Here is a 22,377-nt window from a genome sequence, read left to right as displayed (position 1 = left end):
GCCCATCCACAGCCCTGGGATCCCTTCTTTCCTCGTTACTGGAGCCTTCTCCGCTCCTCTTCCTTCCTTCTCCCTCTTCCAGGCCTGGGCCTCTATTACTAGGCCCGCCTCCGGAGCAGAGCTCATGCAGAGCCCCTGCTCCCTGCCACTTCTGCTCAGACTTCGCTGCACTGAACTAAGATGGTGCCCACCTTTTATACTCCCTTCTCAATGCACCCAGGAACTGCTTCCTCCCAGCTCCTGCACTACAGGGTTCCCCTTCCTCAGTGTTCCCTCCCCCCACTCCAGCCAGGGACAGGGACTGTCGTGCCCATCTCAGAGGCATATTGGTTGCCCTGCCCCACGGCAATGTGGCGTAATGCATGCAGGTGTCGGGTCCTGATCCACACTCCATCCTTACCTGAGAGTGAGATATCACACCTCTGGGTGAGGTGCAATACCTCTGTAGCAACCGAGCCCTCAGGGTGCTACAGTTCCATTTATCTTCAGCCTAAGTGACGTATTGTGATACAGGGCCGTGATTTGGGCTCTAAAAGGGTCCCCTAGACCCCTACCCCAAGCTTTTTAAGAGAATCATATATGGCGTGCCAGGAGACTCTATGGAATGCTTTCTCAGCATCATACGAGAGTATCTAATTACAAATTTTTAACTGCATCTAGCCCAGGAAATACTTTGTGCCTAGTAGCAGTGTCTGCTAGTCAGCGGATTATCCCGGCTGTTAAGCAAGCTACACCACCGGTAGTTTGGACACTTAATTTTTTCAAAGGAAATGCTTCGGGACCACGGGATACTCAGTGAAGAGCATCAGGAGGCACCCCAAGGCATAGGGGCTAGGACTGGCAGTAGGATGCCTTGCGGTGGACAGCCGAGCTCGATCCTTATAAAAGCTTTTTAACTGCAGCAGCTTTAGTGGACGCTACTGGAGCTGGAATTACGCGGCTGCTGGCATGAGACTTGCCCTCCAATAGATCCTTGTAAATGGATTTAAAGTGTATTCATTCAAATTAGAGAGAGAATTTAAATTAAAAAGCTTAGAGCTGCCTCCACCACAGGGGGGCTTGCTCGACCCACCAGCGGACAGGCACCAGTATTGGGAGAGGGGGGCTGCCCGTCAGGAATCACCGCGGCACTGGCACAAACAAGGCGACACGGAGGTGGCACGGGCAGGAGTGGATTGAACGTGTCAGCTTCTCACTTTTTGGATTTTAGAAGGGCATGACATGCCTATATCTGTGTCTCCCCCTCCTTTTACTCCTCCACCTCTTTTCTTTTTGCATGACTATATGTACTTGTCACTTTTCCATGTGTTAGTTGTGTCTTCTGAGCAGTTTGTCAGCTTTTGGACACCTTTGAAGGTGTTTTCTATGTGTTTCTTTGTGTTTTTGTTTGCCTGCCATTGGTTTTAACGGTGTTCGAAGGTGTTCGACGAACAGTTCAGCGTACACACGGGTGTTCGACGAACCGAACCGAACTCGAACACTGCGGGGGTGGCTCAACACTAGTGATGAACTCATAGCTACATTGCTCTACAATGCTGTATAATGTCTTCCTTGCTGCTGCTTCTGATTATCTGTTATGTACAGGTAGGGGTGTAGGAATCCTTCATGTTTGAGTGTCCTGTATATGGGAAATCATAGCAAGTTATCTATACCACCTAATTCAGTGATATCTAAAAATTAGCGCATGAGCCAACATAGGAAAGATTAGTTAAATTTCTGGATATATGTCATATATTTTGTAAAATGGTGCCCCAGAGTCAATGTACAAACAATTCCCTGATAATTACGTTGCTGTTGCATAATAACATTTGTCTTATTGGATATAAAATATTTTTGATATAAATAACGTTAAACATGTGTAAGTGGTAGTGTGGCCGAGCAGTCTAAGGCACTGGATTTAGGCTCCAGTCTTTCTAGAGGCATGGGTTCAAATCCCACCGCTGCCATTATTCATTTGGATCTAATATTTACCAAAAATTAGGAAACGGTTGAGGAATAAAGGGGATTGAAAACTTAGGAGGCAGCGATCATGCTATCCTATGATTTTGAACTACAAAAGGAGGAAAATATGCGAAAACTGAGATTATAAGATTGGACTGTAGAAAGGAAGTTTTTAATGGACTCAGTAAAAAGGAAGGAAAGGTAGGGTGTTCTAAAGGAAAGAAGTGTTCAGGAAGGATCGGAGATTTTCCTAAATTTAATTCTCACAGCACAATCAGTAACAATCCCGAAAAGAAGGAAGAATGGAAAGCATTTATGGAGACCAGGATGGCTGAATACTGAACTTAAAAGCTTTCTAAAAAGGAACAAAGAAATGAGTATCAAATGGAAAGAAAGGTTCATATCTAAAGAAGAATATAATGCTGTCTGCAGGGAAAGCTGGGCTAGCGTTAGAAGAGCTAAAGCCAGTAATGAATAGAGGCTTGCAAGAGAGACCAAAAGCAATAAGAAAGGATTTTGGAACTAAGTCAAAAGTAAAAGAAAAGCTAAAGATGCTATAGGATTTTTAAAGGATGAAAGGTTAAAGTGGTCAATAATGATGTTGAGAAGACTGAACTTTTAAATTCCAATTTGGCTTCTGTGTTCTCTAAGAAAGCAAATGTAACATCAAGTGATCTTCACTGTGCTGTAGAAGAAAAGGAACATGTGAACAAGTCATACGTATGAATACTGCATATGAGTGTTCATGCTGGCTTTAGGCATCAGAATTAATTACATCATTTACCATCTATGTTACATCCATGTCTGTTACAACTCTCCTGTTAGGTTTTTTTAGTTTGCTTGTCACATGACCATTTTGCTTATTTCATCCGGCTCCGCCCTCCTGGCTTTGCTGGACTTCATTTGTATTTACTATTGTTGAGCTAGCTTGTTGCTCTATTGCCGTACTCTGTTAGTTTGCTAGGTCTTATTACCTGTTTGCTTTTTTGCCGTGTGTTTGTCTTGGACTGCTACTATTTCTGCTAGGAGGTGTCCAACTAAATCCCAGTCCTTAGATCTTGTAGGGATCCTTCCCCCACATCTATAGGTCTGCGTTCAGACTAGCCGAGGACTTTAGCGGGTCTGATCGCAGGATCAGGTTCCCCGTTACATCGTAGGGATCTAGTTTAGTTCTATTGTAGGGACAGATCTCCTGCCTTTCCTTAGTCTCTGTAGCAGATCATAACAGTAAGTCCAGCCAGTAAAAAAAAAAAAAAAAAAAAAAAAAATTCTCTAAGGAAACACCTCCAGTTTTCCATCATGGTCTCGGTGCAAGATTTGGCTCAACGCTTGCAGCGACTCTCTCTGGAGGTGACCAAGCTCCAACAACACGTGAGTAGCTGTTCTGGAGCGCATTTTGTTGAACCTAAGGTACAGTACAGACCAAAAGTTTGGACACACGTTCTCATTTAAAGATTTTTCTGTATTTTCATGACTATGAAAATTGTACATTCACACTGAAGGCATCAAAACTATGAATTAACACATGTGGAATTATATACTTAACAAAAAAGTGTGAAACAACTGAAAATATGTCTTATATTCTAGGTTCTTCAAAGTAGCCACCTTTTGCTTTGATGACTGCTTTGCACACTCTTGGCATTCTCTTGATGAGCTTCAAGAGGTAGTCACCGGAAATGGTTTTCACTTCACAGGTGTGCCCTGTCAGGTTTAATAAGTGGGATTTCTTGCCTAATAAATGGGGTTGGGACCATCAGTTGTGTTGTGCAGAAGTCTGGTGGATACACAGCAGATAGTCCCACTGAACAGACTGTTAGAATTTGTATTATAGCAAGAAAAAAGCAGCTAAGAAAAGAAAAATGAGTGGCCATCATTACTTTAAGAAATGAAGGTCAGTCAGTCCGAAAAATTGGGAAAACTTTGAATGTGTCCCCAAGTGCAGTTGCAAAACCCATCAAGCGCTACAAAGAAACTGGCTCACATGAGGACCGCCCCAGGAAAGGAAGACCAAGAGTCACCTCTGCTTCTGAGGATAAGTTTATCCGAGTCACCAGCCTCAGAAATCACAGGTTAACAGCATCTCAGATTAGAGACCAGGTCAATGCCACACAGAGTTCTAGCAGCAGACACAACTCTACAACAACTGTTAAGAGGAGACTTTGTGCAGCAGGCCTTCATGGTAAAATAGCTGCTAGGAAACCACTGCTAAGGACAGGCAACAAGCAGAAGAGACTTGTTTGAGCTAAAGAACACAAGGAATGGACATTAGACCAGTGGTAATCTGTGCTTTGGTCTGATGAGTCCAAATTTGAGATCTTTGGTTCCAACCACCGTGTCTTTGTACGACGCAGAAAAGGTGAACGGATGGACTCTCCATGCCTGATTCCCACAGTGAAGCATGGAGGAGGAGGTGTGATGGTGTGGGGGTGCTTTGCTGGTGACACTGTTGGGGATTTATTCAAAATTGCAGGCATACTGATCCAGCATGGCTACTACAGTATCTTGCAGCGGCATGCTAATCCATCCGGTTTGTGTTTAGTTGGACCATCATTTATTTTTCAACAGGACAATGACCCCCAAACACACCTCCAGGCTGTGTAAGGGCTATTTGACCAAGAGGGAGAGTGATGGGGTGCTACGCCAGATGACCTGGCCTCCACAGTCACCAGACCTGAACCTAATCGAGATGGTTTGGGGTGAGCTGGACCGCAGTGTGAAGGCAATAGGTCCAACAAGTGCTAAGCATCTCTGGGAACTCCTTCAAGATTGTTGGAAGGCCATTTCCGGTGACTACCTCTTGAAGCTCATCAAGAGAATGCCAAGAGTGTGCAAATCAGTCATCAAAGCAAAAGGTGGCTACTTTGAAGAACCTAGAATATAAGACATATTTTCAGTTGTTTCACACTTTTTTGTTAAGTATATAATTCCACATGTGTTAATTCATAGTTTTGATGCCTTCTGTGTGAATGTACAATTTTCATAGTCATGAAAATACAGAAAAATCTTTAAATGAGAAGGTGTGTCCAAACTTTTGGTCTGTACTGTACGTCTGCCTGATCTGTTTTTTGGCGAACAACAAGATTTTTTTTCTTTTAAAAATGCTTGTCTATTATATTTTCGTTTGAGACCCGGATCCTCTGGTGATGAATCACAGAGCATAGGGTTCATAATGTCACTTTTGCGCAAAGATCCTCAGGGATGGGCCTTCTCTCTCCATCCTAGTGATCCGTGCTTTAGATCAGTGGATAGTTTTTTTTCTGCTTTGGGTTTGTTGTACGATGATCTTGATCGTGTCTCATCTGCTGAGTCTGAATTAAGACGTTTGAGGCAGGGATCAGGTAATGTGGAAAAATATTGTTCTCACTTCCGTCGGTGGTCTGCCCAGGTGGGGTGGATCGATTCTGCTTTGAAAAGCTTGTTTCTTGCAGGGCTATGTGAAAGGGTAAGGGATTTACTGATTGCTTACCCCAGACCTGAAAACTTGCAGGAGGCAATGCAATTAGCTATATGGGTGGACAGGAGACTGCGTGAAAGTGTTAATGTGAGCAAATCCTCTGCTATGTCTGCTTCGAGTTCTGAGAGGTTCGTTGCTGAAAATGGAGAGCCGATGGAAATTGGAGCGATGGCACCCCGCTCTCAGGAAAAAGATCGCCGACTTTCTGAAGGCTTGTGTTTCTATTGCGGAAATTCTGGTCATTTTATTAAAAGCTGTGTGCTTCGTATGAAGAAAGAAAAAAAAATGGTCAGTCATGCCCGTATTGCCTGTTTAAATTCTAAGGGAGTATTCCTATCTGCCACTACTGCTGCTCAGGATGAATTAATTGAATTTCGGGTATTTGTGGATTGTGGATCTACTCTGAATTTGATTGATGGGGGATTCTTGTAAAAACTTAAATTAGAACCTAAAACTTTGTCATCCCCTATTGCTGTGGTTTCGGTCGATGGCTCTCCCTTGAAGAGTGTTACTCACAAGGTCTGTGAATTTCCCCTCACCATTAATGGTATTCATCAAGAGAATTTGGATTTGGTGGTATTGGATAATTTGCCTTCTCCAGTAATATTGGGGTTACCCTGGTTGAAATTGCACAATCCTGTGCTGGATTGGTCTACCAATGAAATTAAGTCCTGGAGCCCTAAGTGTTATGACAAGTGTTGTAACGGGCGCATTGCTGCTGTAGATAGAGGGGAATTGCCTATACCTATTCAGGATTTTTGGAGAGTTTTTTCTGAGGAGGAGTCGCAGGTTTTGCCTCCCCATAGAGACTATGATTGTACCATTGAATTTGTCCCTGGGGCGACTCTTCCTAAGAGTCGTTAATTTAATCTTACTATTCCTGAGAGAAAGGCTTTGGAGGAATACATACAGACAAGCTTGGCCGCCGGTAACATTAGGCCTTCCAAGTCTCCTGTGGCTGTTGGTTTTTTTTTTGTAAAAAAAAAGATGGCGGTTTACGTCCTTGTCTGGACTTTCGTGAGATTAATAAAATTACTGTACGCAATCCTTACCCACTGCCATTGATTCCCGATTTATTTAACCAGTTAGTGGGGGCCAAGTGGTTCTCTGAAATTGATCTCCGGGGGGCATACAATTTGTTGCGCATGAAGGAGGGTGATGAATGGAAGACTGCTTTTAACACTCCTGTGGGTCATTTTGAGAATCTAGTTATGCCTTTTGGTCTCACCAATGCTCCAGCATTTTTTCAGAATCTTATTAATGATATCCTTAGACCTTTAATCGGCAAAAATGTGGTTGTGTATATGGATGACATTTTGATTTATTCGCCGGATCTGGAGTCTCATTGGCGGAGCGTACGTGAGGTATTACAGTTATTAATGGACAATTCGCTTTTTGCTAAGCTGGAGAAATGTGAGTTCGCTGTACAGAGAATTAGTTTTTTGGGCTACATTGTCTCCAGTGAGGGTTTTGAGATGGACCCGGTTAAAGTTCAGGCTGTACAGGAATGGCCTAGGCCTATTGGTTTGAAATCGATACAGAGGTTTTTGGGTTTCGCCAATTATTACAGAAAATTCATAAAAAATTTTTCTATTATTGTCAAACCGCTGACCGATCTCACCAGGAAAGGTGCTAATGCGGTTCAGTGGACTTCTGAGGCCATTGAAGCTTTTGTGTTTTTAAAGGAGAGGTTCACCTCTGCTCCCATCCTTATGCAGCCTGATGTGACTAAGCCGTTTTTGGTTGAGGTTGATGCTTCTTCGGTGGGGGTTGGTGCGGTGTTGTCTCAGGAAAAGAAGGATGGAGTACATCCCTGTGCCTTTTTTTCAAAAAATTTTTCCGAGACTGAACTTAATTACGATATTAGTAATCGGGAATTGCTGGCGATTAAACTCGCATTTGAACACTGGCGTCACCTCTTGGAAGGTGCTGAATTTCCCGTTCAGGTTTTCACTGATCATAAAAATCTGATCTATCTTGATGCTGCCAAGCGCTTGAATGCCCGTCAGGCTAGGTGGGCACTTTTTTTCTCGCGGTTTAATTTTTCCGTTACTTACATCCCGGGTACCAAGAATGTTAAAGCGGATGCTTTGTCTCGCAGCTTTTCTCCCATGGTCGGTGTTGAGGAGGAGGAGGAGACCATTTTACAAGAAGGTGTTGTGATTGCTGCTTTGGACTCCGTTTTGGAGGATGAGATTCTTAAAGCACAGGAGAATGCCCCATCTAACACTCCCCATGGGAGGTTGTTTGTGCCTAGGACCTTTAGGAGAGATTTGTTTGTTGAGTGTCATGAGTCTCGGTTGGCAGGTCATCCAGGAATTTCTGAGACCAAGAGACTTGTGGGTCGCAGTTTTTGGCTGCCTTGGATGGCAGAAGGAAGTCATTAAGTGGGTGCGCCAATGTACTGTGTGTGCAAGATCTAAGTCTTCGCATGCACCTGCTGCGGGGTTGCTTTGCCCTCTGGAGGTTCCTAGTGCACCTTGGACACATCTGGCTATGGACTTTATTACTGACCTTCCTCCCTCTGAATGTTTCACGGTCATCTGGGTGGTCGTGGACCGTTTTAGCAAGATGTGTCACTTGGTTCCCTTCATCAAACTGCCTTGCGCTAAGACACTCGCTAAGGCCTTTGTCAAGGAGATTGTCAGACTACATGGTGTTCCTACTGACATTGTTTCTGATAGGGGACCTCAGTACGTGGCTCGTTTTTGGCGTGCCTTTTGTGACAGGTTGGGAGTTCATTTGTCGTTTTCATCCGGATATCATCCTGAGTCTAATGGCCAGACAGAAAGGAAGAACCAGGATGTTGAGCAGTTCTTGTGTTGTTTTGTGGCAGACAATCAAGAGGGGTGGTCTGAGTTTCTGCCACTTGCAGAATTTGCTTTTAACAACCATACATCCTCTTCTGCTGGGTGTTCGCCTTTTTTTTGTTGTTCTGGGAGACATCCGTCTTTTGGGTCATTTTCCAAATTGGTTTCGGCTGTGCCTGAGGAGGAGAGTTTTTCCGGTGATTTGGAGAGAGTTTGGACGGATGTGCGTGGTAATCTTCAGGAGGCTAACAAAAAATCTAAGAGGTACTTTGATAAGAAACGGCAAGAGGTTTTGTTTGCTGTTGGTGACATTGTTTGGTTGTCCTCTAAGAATCTGCGATTGAAGTTTCCTTCTAAAAAATTGGGTCCCAAGTTCATAAGGCCCTTTAAGGTACTTCAGATAGCTAACCAATCTGCTGTTAGGCTGGAGGTTCCTACGTCCTGGAGGATTAATCCGGTGTTTCATGTTTCTCTGTTGAAAAAAGCTGATGTGTCGGATGGTGACGCCTCTGCCACTGTTCCTCCGGTGGTGGAGGACGGGGAATATGAAATTTCCCGCATCCTAAATTCTAGACTGTATAGAGGGAGTTTGCAGTATCTCGTCGCTTGGAAGGGTTTCGGACCTGAGGATAACTCATGGGTGAGGGCGGATGATGTTTCTGCCCCAAGACTTGTCCAAGCGTTTCACAGGAGGTTTCCTGGTAAGCCTGGGCCTAGGGGATCCGGAGGATCCTCTTAGAAGAGGGGGTACTGTTACAACTCTCCTGTTAAGTTTTTTTTAGTTTGCTGGTCACATGACCATTTTGCCTATTTAATCCGGCTCCGCCCTCCTGGCTTTGCTGGACTTAATTTGTATTTACTACTGTTGAGCTAGCTTGTTGCTCTATTGCCGTACTCTGTTAGTTTTGCTAGGTCTTATTACCTCTTTGCTTTTTTGCCGTGTGTTTGTCTTTGACTGCTACTATTTCTGCTAGGAGGTGTCCAACTCAATCCCAGTCCTTAGATCTTGTACGTATCCCTCCCCCACATCTATAGGTCTGCGTTCAGACTAGCCGAGGACTTTAGCGGGTCTGATCGCAGGATCAGGTTCCCCGTTACATCGAAGGGATCTAGTTTGGTTCTATTGTAGGGACAGATCTCCTGCCTGTCCTTAGTCTCTGTAGCAGATCATAACAATGTCAGTTCAATCAATGATCAACCATTCTCAAAATTTGCCAAAATCAATCTTGGTCAAAAGAAGTCTAACTGCTAGCTCATATCCCTGCTGTGTTTTTAGGATTATCAATACAAGATGAGCAGAGTGATTAGCAAACATAAACAGAGCCATGCTGCTTCTGCTGCTTTCCAGTAAGTCACCCTAGTGATGAACTCATAGCTACTTTGCTCTGCACTGCTGTATAATGTCTTCCTTGCTGCTGCTTCTGATTATCTGTTACGTACAGGCAGGGGTGTAGGAATCCTTCATGTTTGAGTGTCCTGTATATGGGAAATCATAGCAAGTAATCTGTACCACCTAATTCAGTGATATTTAAAAATTAGCGGATGAGCCAACAGAGGAAAGATTTGTTAAATATCTGGAAACAAGTCATATGTTTTGTACAATGGTGCCCCAGAGTCAATGTACAAACAAATCCCTGATAACTACGTTACTCATGCATAATAACATTTGTATTTTTGTCTAATTAGTTATACAATGTTTTCTGCAACTTATATTATTAGCAAATTTCTGATTTAAATAAGCTTGAACAACCGTATGAGGTAGCGTGGCTGAGCGGTCTAAGGCGCTGTATTAAGGCTCCAGTCTCTCTGGAGGCGTGTGTTCAAATCCCTCTGCTGCCATTATTTATTTGGACCTAATTTCTACAAAAGTTAGGAAACAGTTGAGGAAGTAAAGGGGGTTGAGAATTTAGGAGGCAGCGGTAATTCTATCCTATACTTTTGAACTACAAAAGGTGGAAAACCTGCGAAAACTGAGATTTTAAGATTGGACTGTAGAAAGGCAGTTTTTAATGGACTCAGTAAAAAGGAAGGAAAGGTAGGATGTTCTAAAGGAAAGAAATGTTCAGGAAGGAAGGGAGATTTTGCTAAATTAAATTCTCACTGCGCAATCAGTAACAATCCCGAAAAGAAGGAAGAATGGAAAGCATTTATGGAGACCAGGATGGCTGAATACTGAACTTAAAAGCTTGCTAAAAAGGAACAAAGAAATGAATATCAAATGAAAAGAAGGGTTCATATCTAAAGAAGAATATAATGCTGTCTGCAGGAAAAGCTGGGCTAACATTAGAAGAGCTAAAGCCAGTAATGAAGTGAGGCTTGCAAGAGAGACCAAAAGCAATAAGAAAGGATTTTGGAAGTAAGTCAAAAGTTAAAGAAAAGCCAAAGATGCTATAGGATTTTTAAAGGATGAAAAGGGTAAAGTGGTCAATAATGATGTTGAGAAGACTGAACTTTTAAATTCCTATTTTGCTTCTGTGTTCTCTAAGAAAGCAAATGTAACATCAAGTGATCTTCACTTTGCTGTAGAAGTAAAAAGGAACATGTGAGCAAGTCATACGTATGAATACGGCATATGAATAGTCATGTTGGCTTCAGGCATCAGAATTAATTACATAATTTACAATCTATGTTACATCCATGTCAGTTCAATCAATGATCAACCATTCTCAAAATTTGCCAAAATCAATATTGGTCAAAAGAAGTCTAACTGCTATCTCATATCCCTGCTACCTTTTTAGGATTATCAATACAAGATGAGCAGAGTGATTAGCAAACATAAACAGAGCCATGCTGCTTCTGCTGCTTTCCAGTAAGTCACCCTAGTGATGAACTCATAGCTACATTGCTCTACAATGCTGTATAATGTCTTCCTTGCTGCTGCTTCTGATTATCTGTTATGTACAGGTAGGGGTGTAGGAATCCTTCATGTTTGAGTGTCCTGTATATGGGAAATCATAGCAAGTTACCTATACCAACTAATTCAGTGATATCTAAAAATTAGCGCATGAGCCAAAATAGGAAAGATTAGTTAAATATCAGGATACAAGTCATATGTTTTGTAAAACGGTGTCCCAGAGTCAATGTGCAAACAAATCCCTGATAACTATGTTGCTGTTGCATAATAACATTTGTCTTTTTGTCTTATTGGATATAAAATATTTTCTGCCACTTACATCAAAAGCAAACTTCTGATATAAATAACTTAAAACATCTTTAAGAGGTAGTGTGGCTGAGCGATCTAAGGCGCTGGATTTAGGCTCCAGTCTCTCTGGAGGCGTGGGTTCAAGTACAACTGCTGTCATTATTTATTTGGATCTAATTTTTACCAAAAATTAGGAAACATTTGAGGAATAAAGGGGATTGAGAATGTAGGAGGCAGCGATCATGCTATCCCTTAATTTTGAACTACAAAAGGAGGAAAATATGCAAAAACTGAGATTTTAAGATTGGACTGTAGAAAGGAAGTTTTTAATGGACTCAGTAAAAAGGAAGGAAAGGTAGGATGTTCTAAAGGAAAGAAATGTCCAGAAAGGATGGGAGATTTTGCTTAATTAAATTCTCTCTGCACAATCAGTAACAATCACAAAAAGAAGGAAGAATGGAAAACATTTATGGAGACCAGGATGGCTGAATACTGAACTTAAAAGCTTGCTAAAATGGAACAAAGAATTGAATATCAAATGAAAAGAAGGGTTCATATCTAAAGAAGAATATAATGCTGTCTGCAGGGAAAGCTGGGCTAGCGTTAGAAGAGCTAAAGCCAGTAATGAAGTGAGGCTTGCAAGAGAGACCAAAAGCAATAAGAAAGGATTTTGGAAGTAAGTCAAAAGTAAAAGAAAAGTAAAAGATGCTATATGATTTTTAAAGGATGAAAGGGTAAAGTGGTCAATAATGATGTTGAGAAGACTGAACTTTTAAATTCCTATTTGGCTTCTGTGTTCTCTAAGAAAGCAAATGTAACATCAAGTGTTCTTCACTGTGCTGTAGAAGAAAAGGAACATGTGAACAAGTCATACGTATGAATACTGCATATGAGTGGTCATGTTGGCTTTAAGCATCAGAATTAATTACATCATTTACCATCTATGTTACATCCATGTCAGTTCAATCAATGATCAACCATTCTCAAAATTTGCCAAAATCAATCTTGGTCAAAAGAAATCTATCTGCTAGCTCTTATCCCTGCTGCCTTTTTAGGGTTATCAATACAGGATGAGCAGAGTGATTAGCAAACATAAACAGAGCCATGCTGCTTCTGCTGCTTTCCAGTAAGTCACCCTAGTGATGAACTCATAGCTACATTGCTCTGCACTGCTGTATAATGTCTTCCTTGCTGCTGCTTCTGATTATCTGTTACGTACAGGCAGGGGTGTAGGAATCCTTCATGTTTGAGTGTCCTGTATATGGGAGATCATAGCAAGTAATCTATACCACCTAATTCAGTGATATCTAAAAATTAGCGGATGAGAAAACAGAGGAAAGTTTAGTGAAATATCTGGATACAAGTCATATGTTTTGTAAAATGGTGCCCCAGAGTCAATGTGTAAACAAATCGCTGATAACTACTTTGTTCATGCACAATAACATTTGTATTTTTGTCTAATTAGTTATACAATGTTTTCTGCAACTTATATCATTAGCAAATTTCTGATTTAAATAAGTTTGAAGATACATATGAGGTAGCGTGGCCGAGCGGTCTAAGGCGCTGGATTAAGGCTCCAGTCTCTATGGAGGCGTGGGTTCAAATCCCACTGCTGCCATTATTTATTTGGATCTAATTTTTACCAAAAATTAGGAAACAGTTGAGGAAGTAAAGGGGGTTGAGAATTTAGGAGGCAGCGATAATTCTATCCTATACTTTTGAACTACAAAAGGTGGAAAACCTGCGAAAACTGAGATTTTAAGATTGGACTGTAGAAAGGCAGTTTTCAATGGACTCAGTAAAAAGGAAGGAAAGGTAGGATGTTCTAAAGGAAAGAAATGTCCAGAAAGGATTGGATATATTGCTAAATTAAATTCTCACTGCACAATCAGTAACAATCCCAAAAAGAAGGAAGAATGGAAAGCATTTATGGAGACCAGGTTGGCTGAATACTGAACTTGAAAGCTTGCTAAAAAGGAACAAAGAATTGATTATAAAATGAAAAGAAGGGTTCATATCTAAAGAAGAATATAATGCTGTCTGCAGGGAAAGCTGGGTTAGCGTTAGAAGAGCTAAAGCCAGTAATGAATTGAAGCTTGAAAGAGAGACCAAAAGCAATAAGAAAGGATTTTGGAAGTAAGTCAAAAGTAAAAGAAAAGCCAAAGATGCTATAGGATTTTTAAAGGATGAAAAGGGTAAAGTGGTCAATAATGATGTTGAGAAGACTGAACTTTTAAATTCCTATTTGGCTTCTGTTCTCTCTAAGAAAGCAAATGTAACATCAAGTGATCTTCACTGTGCTGTAGAAGAAAAGGAACATGTGATCAAGTCATACGTTTGAATACTGCATAAGAGTGGTCATGTTGTCATTAGGCATCAGAATTAATTACATCATTTACCATCTATGTTGCATCCATGTCAGTTCAATCAATAATCAACCATTCTCAAAATTTGCCAAAATCAATCTTGGTCAAAAGAAGTCTAACTGCTAGCTCATATCCCTGCTGCCTTTTTAGCGTTATCAATACAGGATGAGCAGAGTGATTAGCAAACATAAACAGAGCCATGCTGCTTCTGCTGCTTTCCAGTAAGTCAACCTAGTGATGGATTCATAGCTACACTGCTCTGCACTGCTGTATAATGTCTTCCTTGCTGCTGCTTCTGATTATCTGTTACGTACAGGCAGGGGTGTAGGAATCCTTCATGTTTGAGTGTCCTGTATATGGGAGATCATAGCAAATAATCTATACCACCTAATTCAGTGATATTTAAAAATTAGCGGATGAGCCAACAGAGGAAAGATTAGTTAAATATCTGGATACAAGTTATATGTTTTGTAAAATGGTGCCCCAGAGTCAATGTACAAACAATTCCCTGATAATTACGTTGCTGTTGCATAATAACATTTGTCTTTTTGTCTTATTGGATATAAAATATTTTTGATATAAATAACTTTAAACATATGTAAGAGGTAGCGTGGCTGAGCTGTCTAAGGTGCTGGATTTAAGCTCCAGTCTTTCTGGAGGCGTGGGTTCAAATCCCACCGCTGCTATTATTTATTTGGATCTAATTTTTACCAAAAATTAGGAAACGGTTGAGGAATAAAGGGGATTGAGAACTTAGGAGACAGCGATCATGCTATCCTATAATTTTGAACTACAAAAGGAGGAAAATATGCGAAAACTGAGACTATAAGATTGGACTGTAGAAAGGAAGTTTTTAATGGACTCAGTAAAAAGGAAGGAAAGGTAGGATGTTCTAAAGGAAAGAAATGTCCAGGAAGGATGGGAGATTTTGCTAAATTTAATTCTCACTGCACAATCAGTAACCATCCCGAAAAGAAGGAAGAATGGAAAGCATTTATGGAGACCAGGATGGCTGAATACTGAACTTAAAAGCTTGCTAAAAAGGAACAAAGAAATGAGTATCAAATGGAAAGAAGGGTTCATATCTAAAGAAGAATATAATGCTGTCTGCAGGGAAAGCTGGGCTAGCGTTAGAAGAGCTAAAGCCAGTAATGAAGTGAGGCTTGCAAGAGAGACCAAAAGCAATAAGAAAGGATTTTGGAAGTAAGTCAAAAGTTAAAGAAAAGCCAAAGATGCTATAGGATTTTTAAAGGATGAAAAGGGTAAAGTGGTCAATAATGATGTTGAGAAGACTGAACTTTTAAATTCCTGTTTTGCTTCTGTGTTCTCTAAGAAAGCAAATGTAACATCAAGTGGTCTTCACTGTGCTGTAGAAGAAAAGGAACATGTGAGCAAGTCATACGTATGAATACGGCATATGGATAGTCATGTTGGCTTTAGGCATCAGAATTACATAATTTACCATCTATGTTACATCCATGTCAGTTCAATCAACGATCAACCATTCTCAAAATTTGCCAAAATCAATCTTGGTCAAAAGAAGTCTAAATGCTAGCTCATATCCCTGTTGCCTTTTTAGGATTATCAATACAAGATGAGCAGAGTGATTAGCAAACATAAACAGAGCCATGCTGCTTTGCTGCTTTCCAGTAAGTCACCCTAGTGATGAACTCATAGCTACATTGCTCTACAATGCTGTATAATGTCTTCCTTGCTGCTGCTTCTGATTATCTGTTACGTACAGGCAGGGGTGTAGGAATCCTTCATGTTTGAGTGTCCTGTACATGGGAGATCATAGCAAGTTATCTATACCACCTAATTCAGTGATATCTAAAAATTAGCGCATGAGCCAACATAGGAAAGATTAGGTAAATATCTGGATACAAGTCATATGTTTTGTAAAATAGTGCCCCAGAGTCAATGTACAAACAATTCCCTGATAATTACAATGCTGTTGCATAATAACATTTGTCTTTTTGTCTTATTGGATATAAAATATTTTCTGCCACTTACATCAAAAGCAAACTTCTGATATAAATAATTTTAAACATCTGTAAGAGGTAGTGTGGCCGAGCGGTCTAAGGTGCTGGATTTAGGCTCCAGTCTCTCTGGAGGCATGGGTTCAAGTCCCACCACTGCCCTTATTCATTTGGATCTAATTTTTACCAAAAATTAGGAAACGGTTGAGGAATAAAGGGGATTGAGAACTTAGGAGGCAGCGATCATGCTATCCTTTAATTTTGAACTACAAAAGGAGGAAAATATTCAAAAACTGTGATTATATGATTGGACTGTAGAAAGGAAGTTTTTAATTGACTCAGTAAAAAGGAAGGAAAGGTAGGATCTTCTAAAGGAAAGAAATGTCCAGGAAGGATGGGAGATTTTGCTAAATTTAATTCTCACTGCACAATCATTAACAATCCCGAAAAGAAGGAAGAATGGAAAGCATTTATGGAGACCAGGATGGCTGAATACTGAACTTAAAAGCTTGCTAAAAAGGAACAAAGAAATGAGTAACAAATGGAAAGAAGGGTTCATATCTAAAGAAGAATATAATGCTGTCTGCAGGGAAAGCTGGGCTAGCGTTAGAAGAGCTAAAGCCAGTAATGAATTGAGGCTTGCAAGAGAGACCAAAATCAATAAGAAAGGATTTTGGAAGTAAGTCAAAAGTTAAAGAAAAGCCAAAGATGCTATAGGATTATGAATAGTCATGTTGGCTTTAGGCATCAGAATTAATTACATAATTTACCATCTATGTTACATCCATGTCAGTTCAATCAATGATCAACCATTCTCAAAATTTGCCAAAATCAATCTTGGTCAAAAGAAGTCTAACTGCTAGCTCATATCCCTGCTGCCTTTTTAGGGTTATCAATACAGGATGAGCAGAGTGTTTAGCAAACATAAACAGAGCCATGCTGCTTCTGCTGCTTTCCAGTAAGTCATCCTAGTGATGAACTCATAGCTACATTGCTCTGCACTGCTGTATAATGTCTTCCTTGCTGCTTCTGATTATCTGTTACGCACAGGCAGGGGTGTAGGAATCCTTCATGTTTGAGTGTCCTGTATATGGGAAATCATAGCAAGTTACCTATACCAACTAATTCAGTGATATCTAAAAATTAGCGCATGAGCCAAAATAGGAAAGATTAGTTAAATATCAGGATACAAGTCATATGTTTTGTAAAACGGTGTCCCAGAGTCAATGTGCAAACAAATCCCTGATAACTATGTTGCTGTTGCATAATAACATTTGTCTTTTTGTCTTATTGGATATAAAATATTTTCTGCCACTTACATCAAAAGCAAACTTCTGATATAAATAACTTAAAACATCTTTAAGAGGTAGTGTGGCTGAGCGATCTAAGGCGCTGGATTTAGGCTCCAGTCTCTCTGGAGGCGTGGGTTCAAGTACAACTGCTGTCATTATTTATTTGGATCTAATTTTTACCAAAAATTAGGAAACATTTGAGGAATAAAGGGGATTGAGAATGTAGGAGGCAGCGATCATGCTATCCCTTAATTTTGAACTACAAAAGGAGGAAAATATGCAAAAACTGAGATTTTAAGATTGGACTGTAGAAAGGAAGTTTTTAATGGACTCAGTAAAAAGGAAGGAAAGGTAGGATGTTCTAAAGGAAAGAAATGTCCAGAAAGGATGGGAGATTTTGCTTAATTAAATTCTCTCTGCACAATCAGTAACAATCACAAAAAGAAGGAAGAATGGAAAACATTTATGGAGACCAGGATGGCTGAATACTGAACTTAAAAGCTTGCTAAAATGGAACAAAGAATTGAATATCAAATGAAAAGAAGGGTTCATATCTAAAGAAGAATATAATGCTGTCTGCAGGGAAAGCTGGGCTAGCGTTAGAAGAGCTAAAGCCAGTAATGAAGTGAGGCTTGCAAGAGAGACCAAAAGCAATAAGAAAGGATTTTGGAAGTAAGTCAAAAGTAAAAGAAAAGTAAAAGATGCTATATGATTTTTAAAGGATGAAAGGGTAAAGTGGTCAATAATGATGTTGAGAAGACTGAACTTTTAAATTCCTATTTGGCTTCTGTGTTCTCTAAGAAAGCAAATGTAACATCAAGTGTTCTTCACTGTGCTGTAGAAGAAAAGGAACATGTGAACAAGTCATACGTATGAATACTGCATATGAGTGGTCATGTTGGCTTTAAGCATCAGAATTAATTACATCATTTACCATCTATGTTACATCCATGTCAGTTCAATCAATGATCAACCATTCTCAAAATTTGCCAAAATCAATCTTGGTCAAAAGAAATCTATCTGCTAGCTCTTATCCCTGCTGCCTTTTTAGGGTTATCAATACAGGATGAGCAGAGTGATTAGCAAACATAAACAGAGCCATGCTGCTTCTGCTGCTTTCCAGTAAGTCACCCTAGTGATGAACTCATAGCTACATTGCTCTGCACTGCTGTATAATGTCTTCCTTGCTGCTGCTTCTGATTATCTGTTACGTACAGGCAGGGGTGTAGGAATCCTTCATGTTTGAGTGTCCTGTATATGGGAGATCATAGCAAGTAATCTATACCACCTAATTCAGTGATATCTAAAAATTAGCGGATGAGAAAACAGAGGAAAGTTTAGTGAAATATCTGGATACAAGTCATATGTTTTGTAAAATGGTGCCCCAGAGTCAATGTGTAAACAAATCGCTGATAACTACTTTGTTCATGCACAATAACATTTGTATTTTTGTCTAATTAGTTATACAATGTTTTCTGCAACTTATATCATTAGCAAATTTCTGATTTAAATAAGTTTGAAGATACATATGAGGTAGCGTGGCCGAGCGGTCTAAGGCGCTGGATTAAGGCTCCAGTCTCTATGGAGGCGTGGGTTCAAATCCCACTGCTGCCATTATTTATTTGGATCTAATTTTTACCAAAAATTAGGAAACAGTTGAGGAAGTAAAGGGGGTTGAGAATTTAGGAGGCAGCGATAATTCTATCCTATACTTTTGAACTACAAAAGGTGGAAAACCTGCGAAAACTGAGATTTTAAGATTGGACTGTAGAAAGGCAGTTTTCAATGGACTCAGTAAAAAGGAAGGAAAGGTAGGATGTTCTAAAGGAAAGAAATGTCCAGAAAGGATTGGATATATTGCTAAATTAAATTCTCACTGCACAATCAGTAACAATCCCAAAAAGAAGGAAGAATGGAAAGCATTTATGGAGACCAGGTTGGCTGAATACTGAACTTGAAAGCTTGCTAAAAAGGAACAAAGAATTGATTATAAAATGAAAAGAAGGGTTCATATCTAAAGAAGAATATAATGCTATCTGCAGGGAAAGCTGGGTTAGCGTTAGAAGAGCTAAAGCCAGTAATGAATTGAAGCTTGAAAGAGAGACCAAAAGCAATAAGAAAGGATTTTGGAAGTAAGTCAAAAGTAAAAGAAAAGCCAAAGATGCTATAGGATTTTTAAAGGATGAAAAGGGTAAAGTGGTCAATAATGATGTTGAGAAGACTGAACTTTTAAATTCCTATTTGGCTTCTGTTCTCTCTAAGAAAGCAAATGTAACATCAAGTGATCTTCACTGTGCTGTAGAAGAAAAGGAACATGTGATCAAGTCATACGTTTGAATACTGCATAAGAGTGGTCATGTTGTCATTAGGCATCAGAATTAATTACATCATTTACCATCTATGTTGCATCCATGTCAGTTCAATCAATAATCAACCATTCTCAAAATTTGCCAAAATCAATCTTGGTCAAAAGAAGTCTAACTGCTAGCTCATATCCCTGCTGCCTTTTTAGCGTTATCAATACAGGATGAGCAGAGTGATTAGCAAACATAAACAGAGCCATGCTGCTTCTGCTGCTTTCCAGTAAGTCAACCTAGTGATGGATTCATAGCTACACTGCTCTGCACTGCTGTATAATGTCTTCCTTGCTGCTGCTTCTGATTATCTGTTACGTACAGGCAGGGGTGTAGGAATCCTTCATGTTTGAGTGTCCTGTATATGGGAGATCATAGCAAATAATCTATACCACCTAATTCAGTGATATTTAAAAATTAGCGGATGAGCCAACAGAGGAAAGATTAGTTAAATATCTGGATACAAGTTATATGTTTTGTAAAATGGTGCCCCAGAGTCAATGTACAAACAATTCCCTGATAATTACGTTGCTGTTGCATAATAACATTTGTCTTTTTGTCTTATTGGATATAAAATATTTTTGATATAAATAACTTTAAACATATGTAAGAGGTAGCGTGGCTGAGCTGTCTAAGGTGCTGGATTTAAGCTCCAGTCTTTCTGGAGGCGTGGGTTCAAATCCCACCGCTGCTATTATTTATTTGGATCTAATTTTTACCAAAAATTAGGAAACGGTTGAGGAATAAAGGGGATTGAGAACTTAGGAGACAGCGATCATGCTATCCTATAATTTTGAACTACAAAAGGAGGAAAATATGCGAAAACTGAGACTATAAGATTGGACTGTAGAAAGGAAGTTTTTAATGGACTCAGTAAAAAGGAAGGAAAGGTAGGATGTTCTAAAGGAAAGAAATGTCCAGGAAGGATGGGAGATTTTGCTAAATTTAATTCTCACTGCACAATCAGTAACCATCCCGAAAAGAAGGAAGAATGGAAAGCATTTATGGAGACCAGGATGGCTGAATACTGAACTTAAAAGCTTGCTAAAAAGGAACAAAGAAATGAGTATCAAATGGAAAGAAGGGTTCATATCTAAAGAAGAATATAATGCTGTCTGCAGGGAAAGCTGGGCTAGCGTTAGAAGAGCTAAAGCCAGTAATGAAGTGAGGCTTGCAAGAGAGACCAAAAGCAATAAGAAAGGATTTTGGAAGTAAGTCAAAAGTTAAAGAAAAGCCAAAGATGCTATAGGATTTTTAAAGGATGAAAAGGGTAAAGTGGTCAATAATGATGTTGAGAAGACTGAACTTTTAAATTCCTGTTTTGCTTCTGTGTTCTCTAAGAAAGCAAATGTAACATCAAGTGGTCTTCACTGTGCTGTAGAAGAAAAGGAACATGTGAGCAAGTCATACGTATGAATACGGCATATGGATAGTCATGTTGGCTTTAGGCATCAGAATTACATAATTTACCATCTATGTTACATCCATGTCAGTTCAATCAACGATCAACCATTCTCAAAATTTGCCAAAATCAATCTTGGTCAAAAGAAGTCTAAATGCTAGCTCATATCCCTGTTGCCTTTTTAGGATTATCAATACAAGATGAGCAGAGTGATTAGCAAACATAAACAGAGCCATGCTGCTTTGCTGCTTTCCAGTAAGTCACCCTAGTGATGAACTCATAGCTACATTGCTCTACAATGCTGTATAATGTCTTCCTTGCTGCTGCTTCTGATTATCTGTTACGTACAGGCAGGGGTGTAGGAATCCTTCATGTTTGAGTGTCCTGTACATGGGAGATCATAGCAAGTTATCTATACCACCTAATTCAGTGATATCTAAAAATTAGCGCATGAGCCAACATAGGAAAGATTAGGTAAATATCTGGATACAAGTCATATGTTTTGTAAAATAGTGCCCCAGAGTCAATGTACAAACAATTCCCTGATAATTACAATGCTGTTGCATAATAACATTTGTCTTTTTGTCTTATTGGATATAAAATATTTTCTGCCACTTACATCAAAAGCAAACTTCTGATATAAATAATTTTAAACATCTGTAAGAGGTAGTGTGGCCGAGCGGTCTAAGGTGCTGGATTTAGGCTCCAGTCTCTCTGGAGGCATGGGTTCAAGTCCCACCACTGCCCTTATTTATTTGGATCTAATTTTTACCAAAAATTAGGAAACGGTTGAGGAATAAAGGGGATTGAGAACTTAGGAGGCAGCGATCATGCTATCCTTTAATTTTGAACTACAAAAGGAGGAAAATATTCAAAAACTGTGATTATATGATTGGACTGTAGAAAGGAAGTTTTTAATTGACTCAGTAAAAAGGAAGGAAAGGTAGGATCTTCTAAAGGAAAGAAATGTCCAGGAAGGATGGGAGATTTTGCTAAATTTAATTCTCACTGCACAATCATTAACAATCCCGAAAAGAAGGAAGAATGGAAAGCATTTATGGAGACCAGGATGGCTGAATACTGAACTTAAAAGCTTGCTAAAAAGGAACAAAGAAATGAGTAACAAATGGAAAGAAGGGTTCATATCTAAAGAAGAATATAATGCTGTCTGCAGGGAAAGCTGGGCTAGCGTTAGAAGAGCTAAAGCCAGTAATGAATTGAGGCTTGCAAGAGAGACCAAAATCAATAAGAAAGGATTTTGGAAGTAAGTCAAAAGTTAAAGAAAAGCCAAAGATGCTATAGGATTATGAATAGTCATGTTGGCTTTAGGCATCAGAATTAATTACATAATTTACCATCTATGTTACATCCATGTCAGTTCAATCAATGATCAACCATTCTCAAAATTTGCCAAAATCAATCTTGGTCAAAAGAAGTCTAACTGCTAGCTCATATCCCTGCTGCCTTTTTAGGGTTATCAATACAGGATGAGCAGAGTGTTTAGCAAACATAAACAGAGCCATGCTGCTTCTGCTGCTTTCCAGTAAGTCATCCTAGTGATGAACTCATAGCTACATTGCTCTGCACTGCTGTATAATGTCTTCCTTGCTGCTTCTGATTATCTGTTACGCACAGGC

General features: G+C 39.8%; 5 non-coding genes across 5 annotated transcripts; all 5 read left to right on the top strand.

The window, feature by feature from the left end:
• Nucleotides 1-1,864: 1,864 nt before the first annotated feature.
• TRNAL-UAG (transfer RNA leucine (anticodon UAG)) lies at nt 1,865-1,946 on the top strand. Its single transcript has one exon. It is a non-coding gene; the product is annotated as a tRNA-Leu (tRNA).
• Nucleotides 1,947-12,883: 10,937 nt separating this feature from the next.
• Nucleotides 12,884-12,965, top strand: TRNAL-AAG (transfer RNA leucine (anticodon AAG)). The gene has a single exon. It is a non-coding gene; the product is annotated as a tRNA-Leu (tRNA).
• A 2,807-nt stretch (nt 12,966-15,772) lies between these two features.
• Nucleotides 15,773-15,854, top strand: TRNAL-UAG (transfer RNA leucine (anticodon UAG)). Its single transcript has one exon. It is a non-coding gene; the product is annotated as a tRNA-Leu (tRNA).
• A 2,662-nt stretch (nt 15,855-18,516) lies between these two features.
• On the top strand, nt 18,517-18,598 carry TRNAL-AAG (transfer RNA leucine (anticodon AAG)). Its single transcript has one exon. It is a non-coding gene; the product is annotated as a tRNA-Leu (tRNA).
• A 2,807-nt stretch (nt 18,599-21,405) lies between these two features.
• TRNAL-UAG (transfer RNA leucine (anticodon UAG)) lies at nt 21,406-21,487 on the top strand. The gene has a single exon. It is a non-coding gene; the product is annotated as a tRNA-Leu (tRNA).
• Nucleotides 21,488-22,377: the final 890 nt, after the last annotated feature.

Source organism: Phyllobates terribilis, unplaced genomic scaffold (genome assembly GCF_046119375.1).
Source record: "Phyllobates terribilis strain yellow unplaced genomic scaffold, ASM4611937v1 Scaffold_11__3_contigs__length_659146591, whole genome shotgun sequence".
NCBI classification, from domain to species: Eukaryota; Metazoa; Chordata; class Amphibia; order Anura; family Dendrobatidae; genus Phyllobates; species Phyllobates terribilis.
The sequence above is the reverse complement of the archived record's forward strand: the minus strand, read 5'-3'. Positions and strand labels throughout refer to the sequence as shown.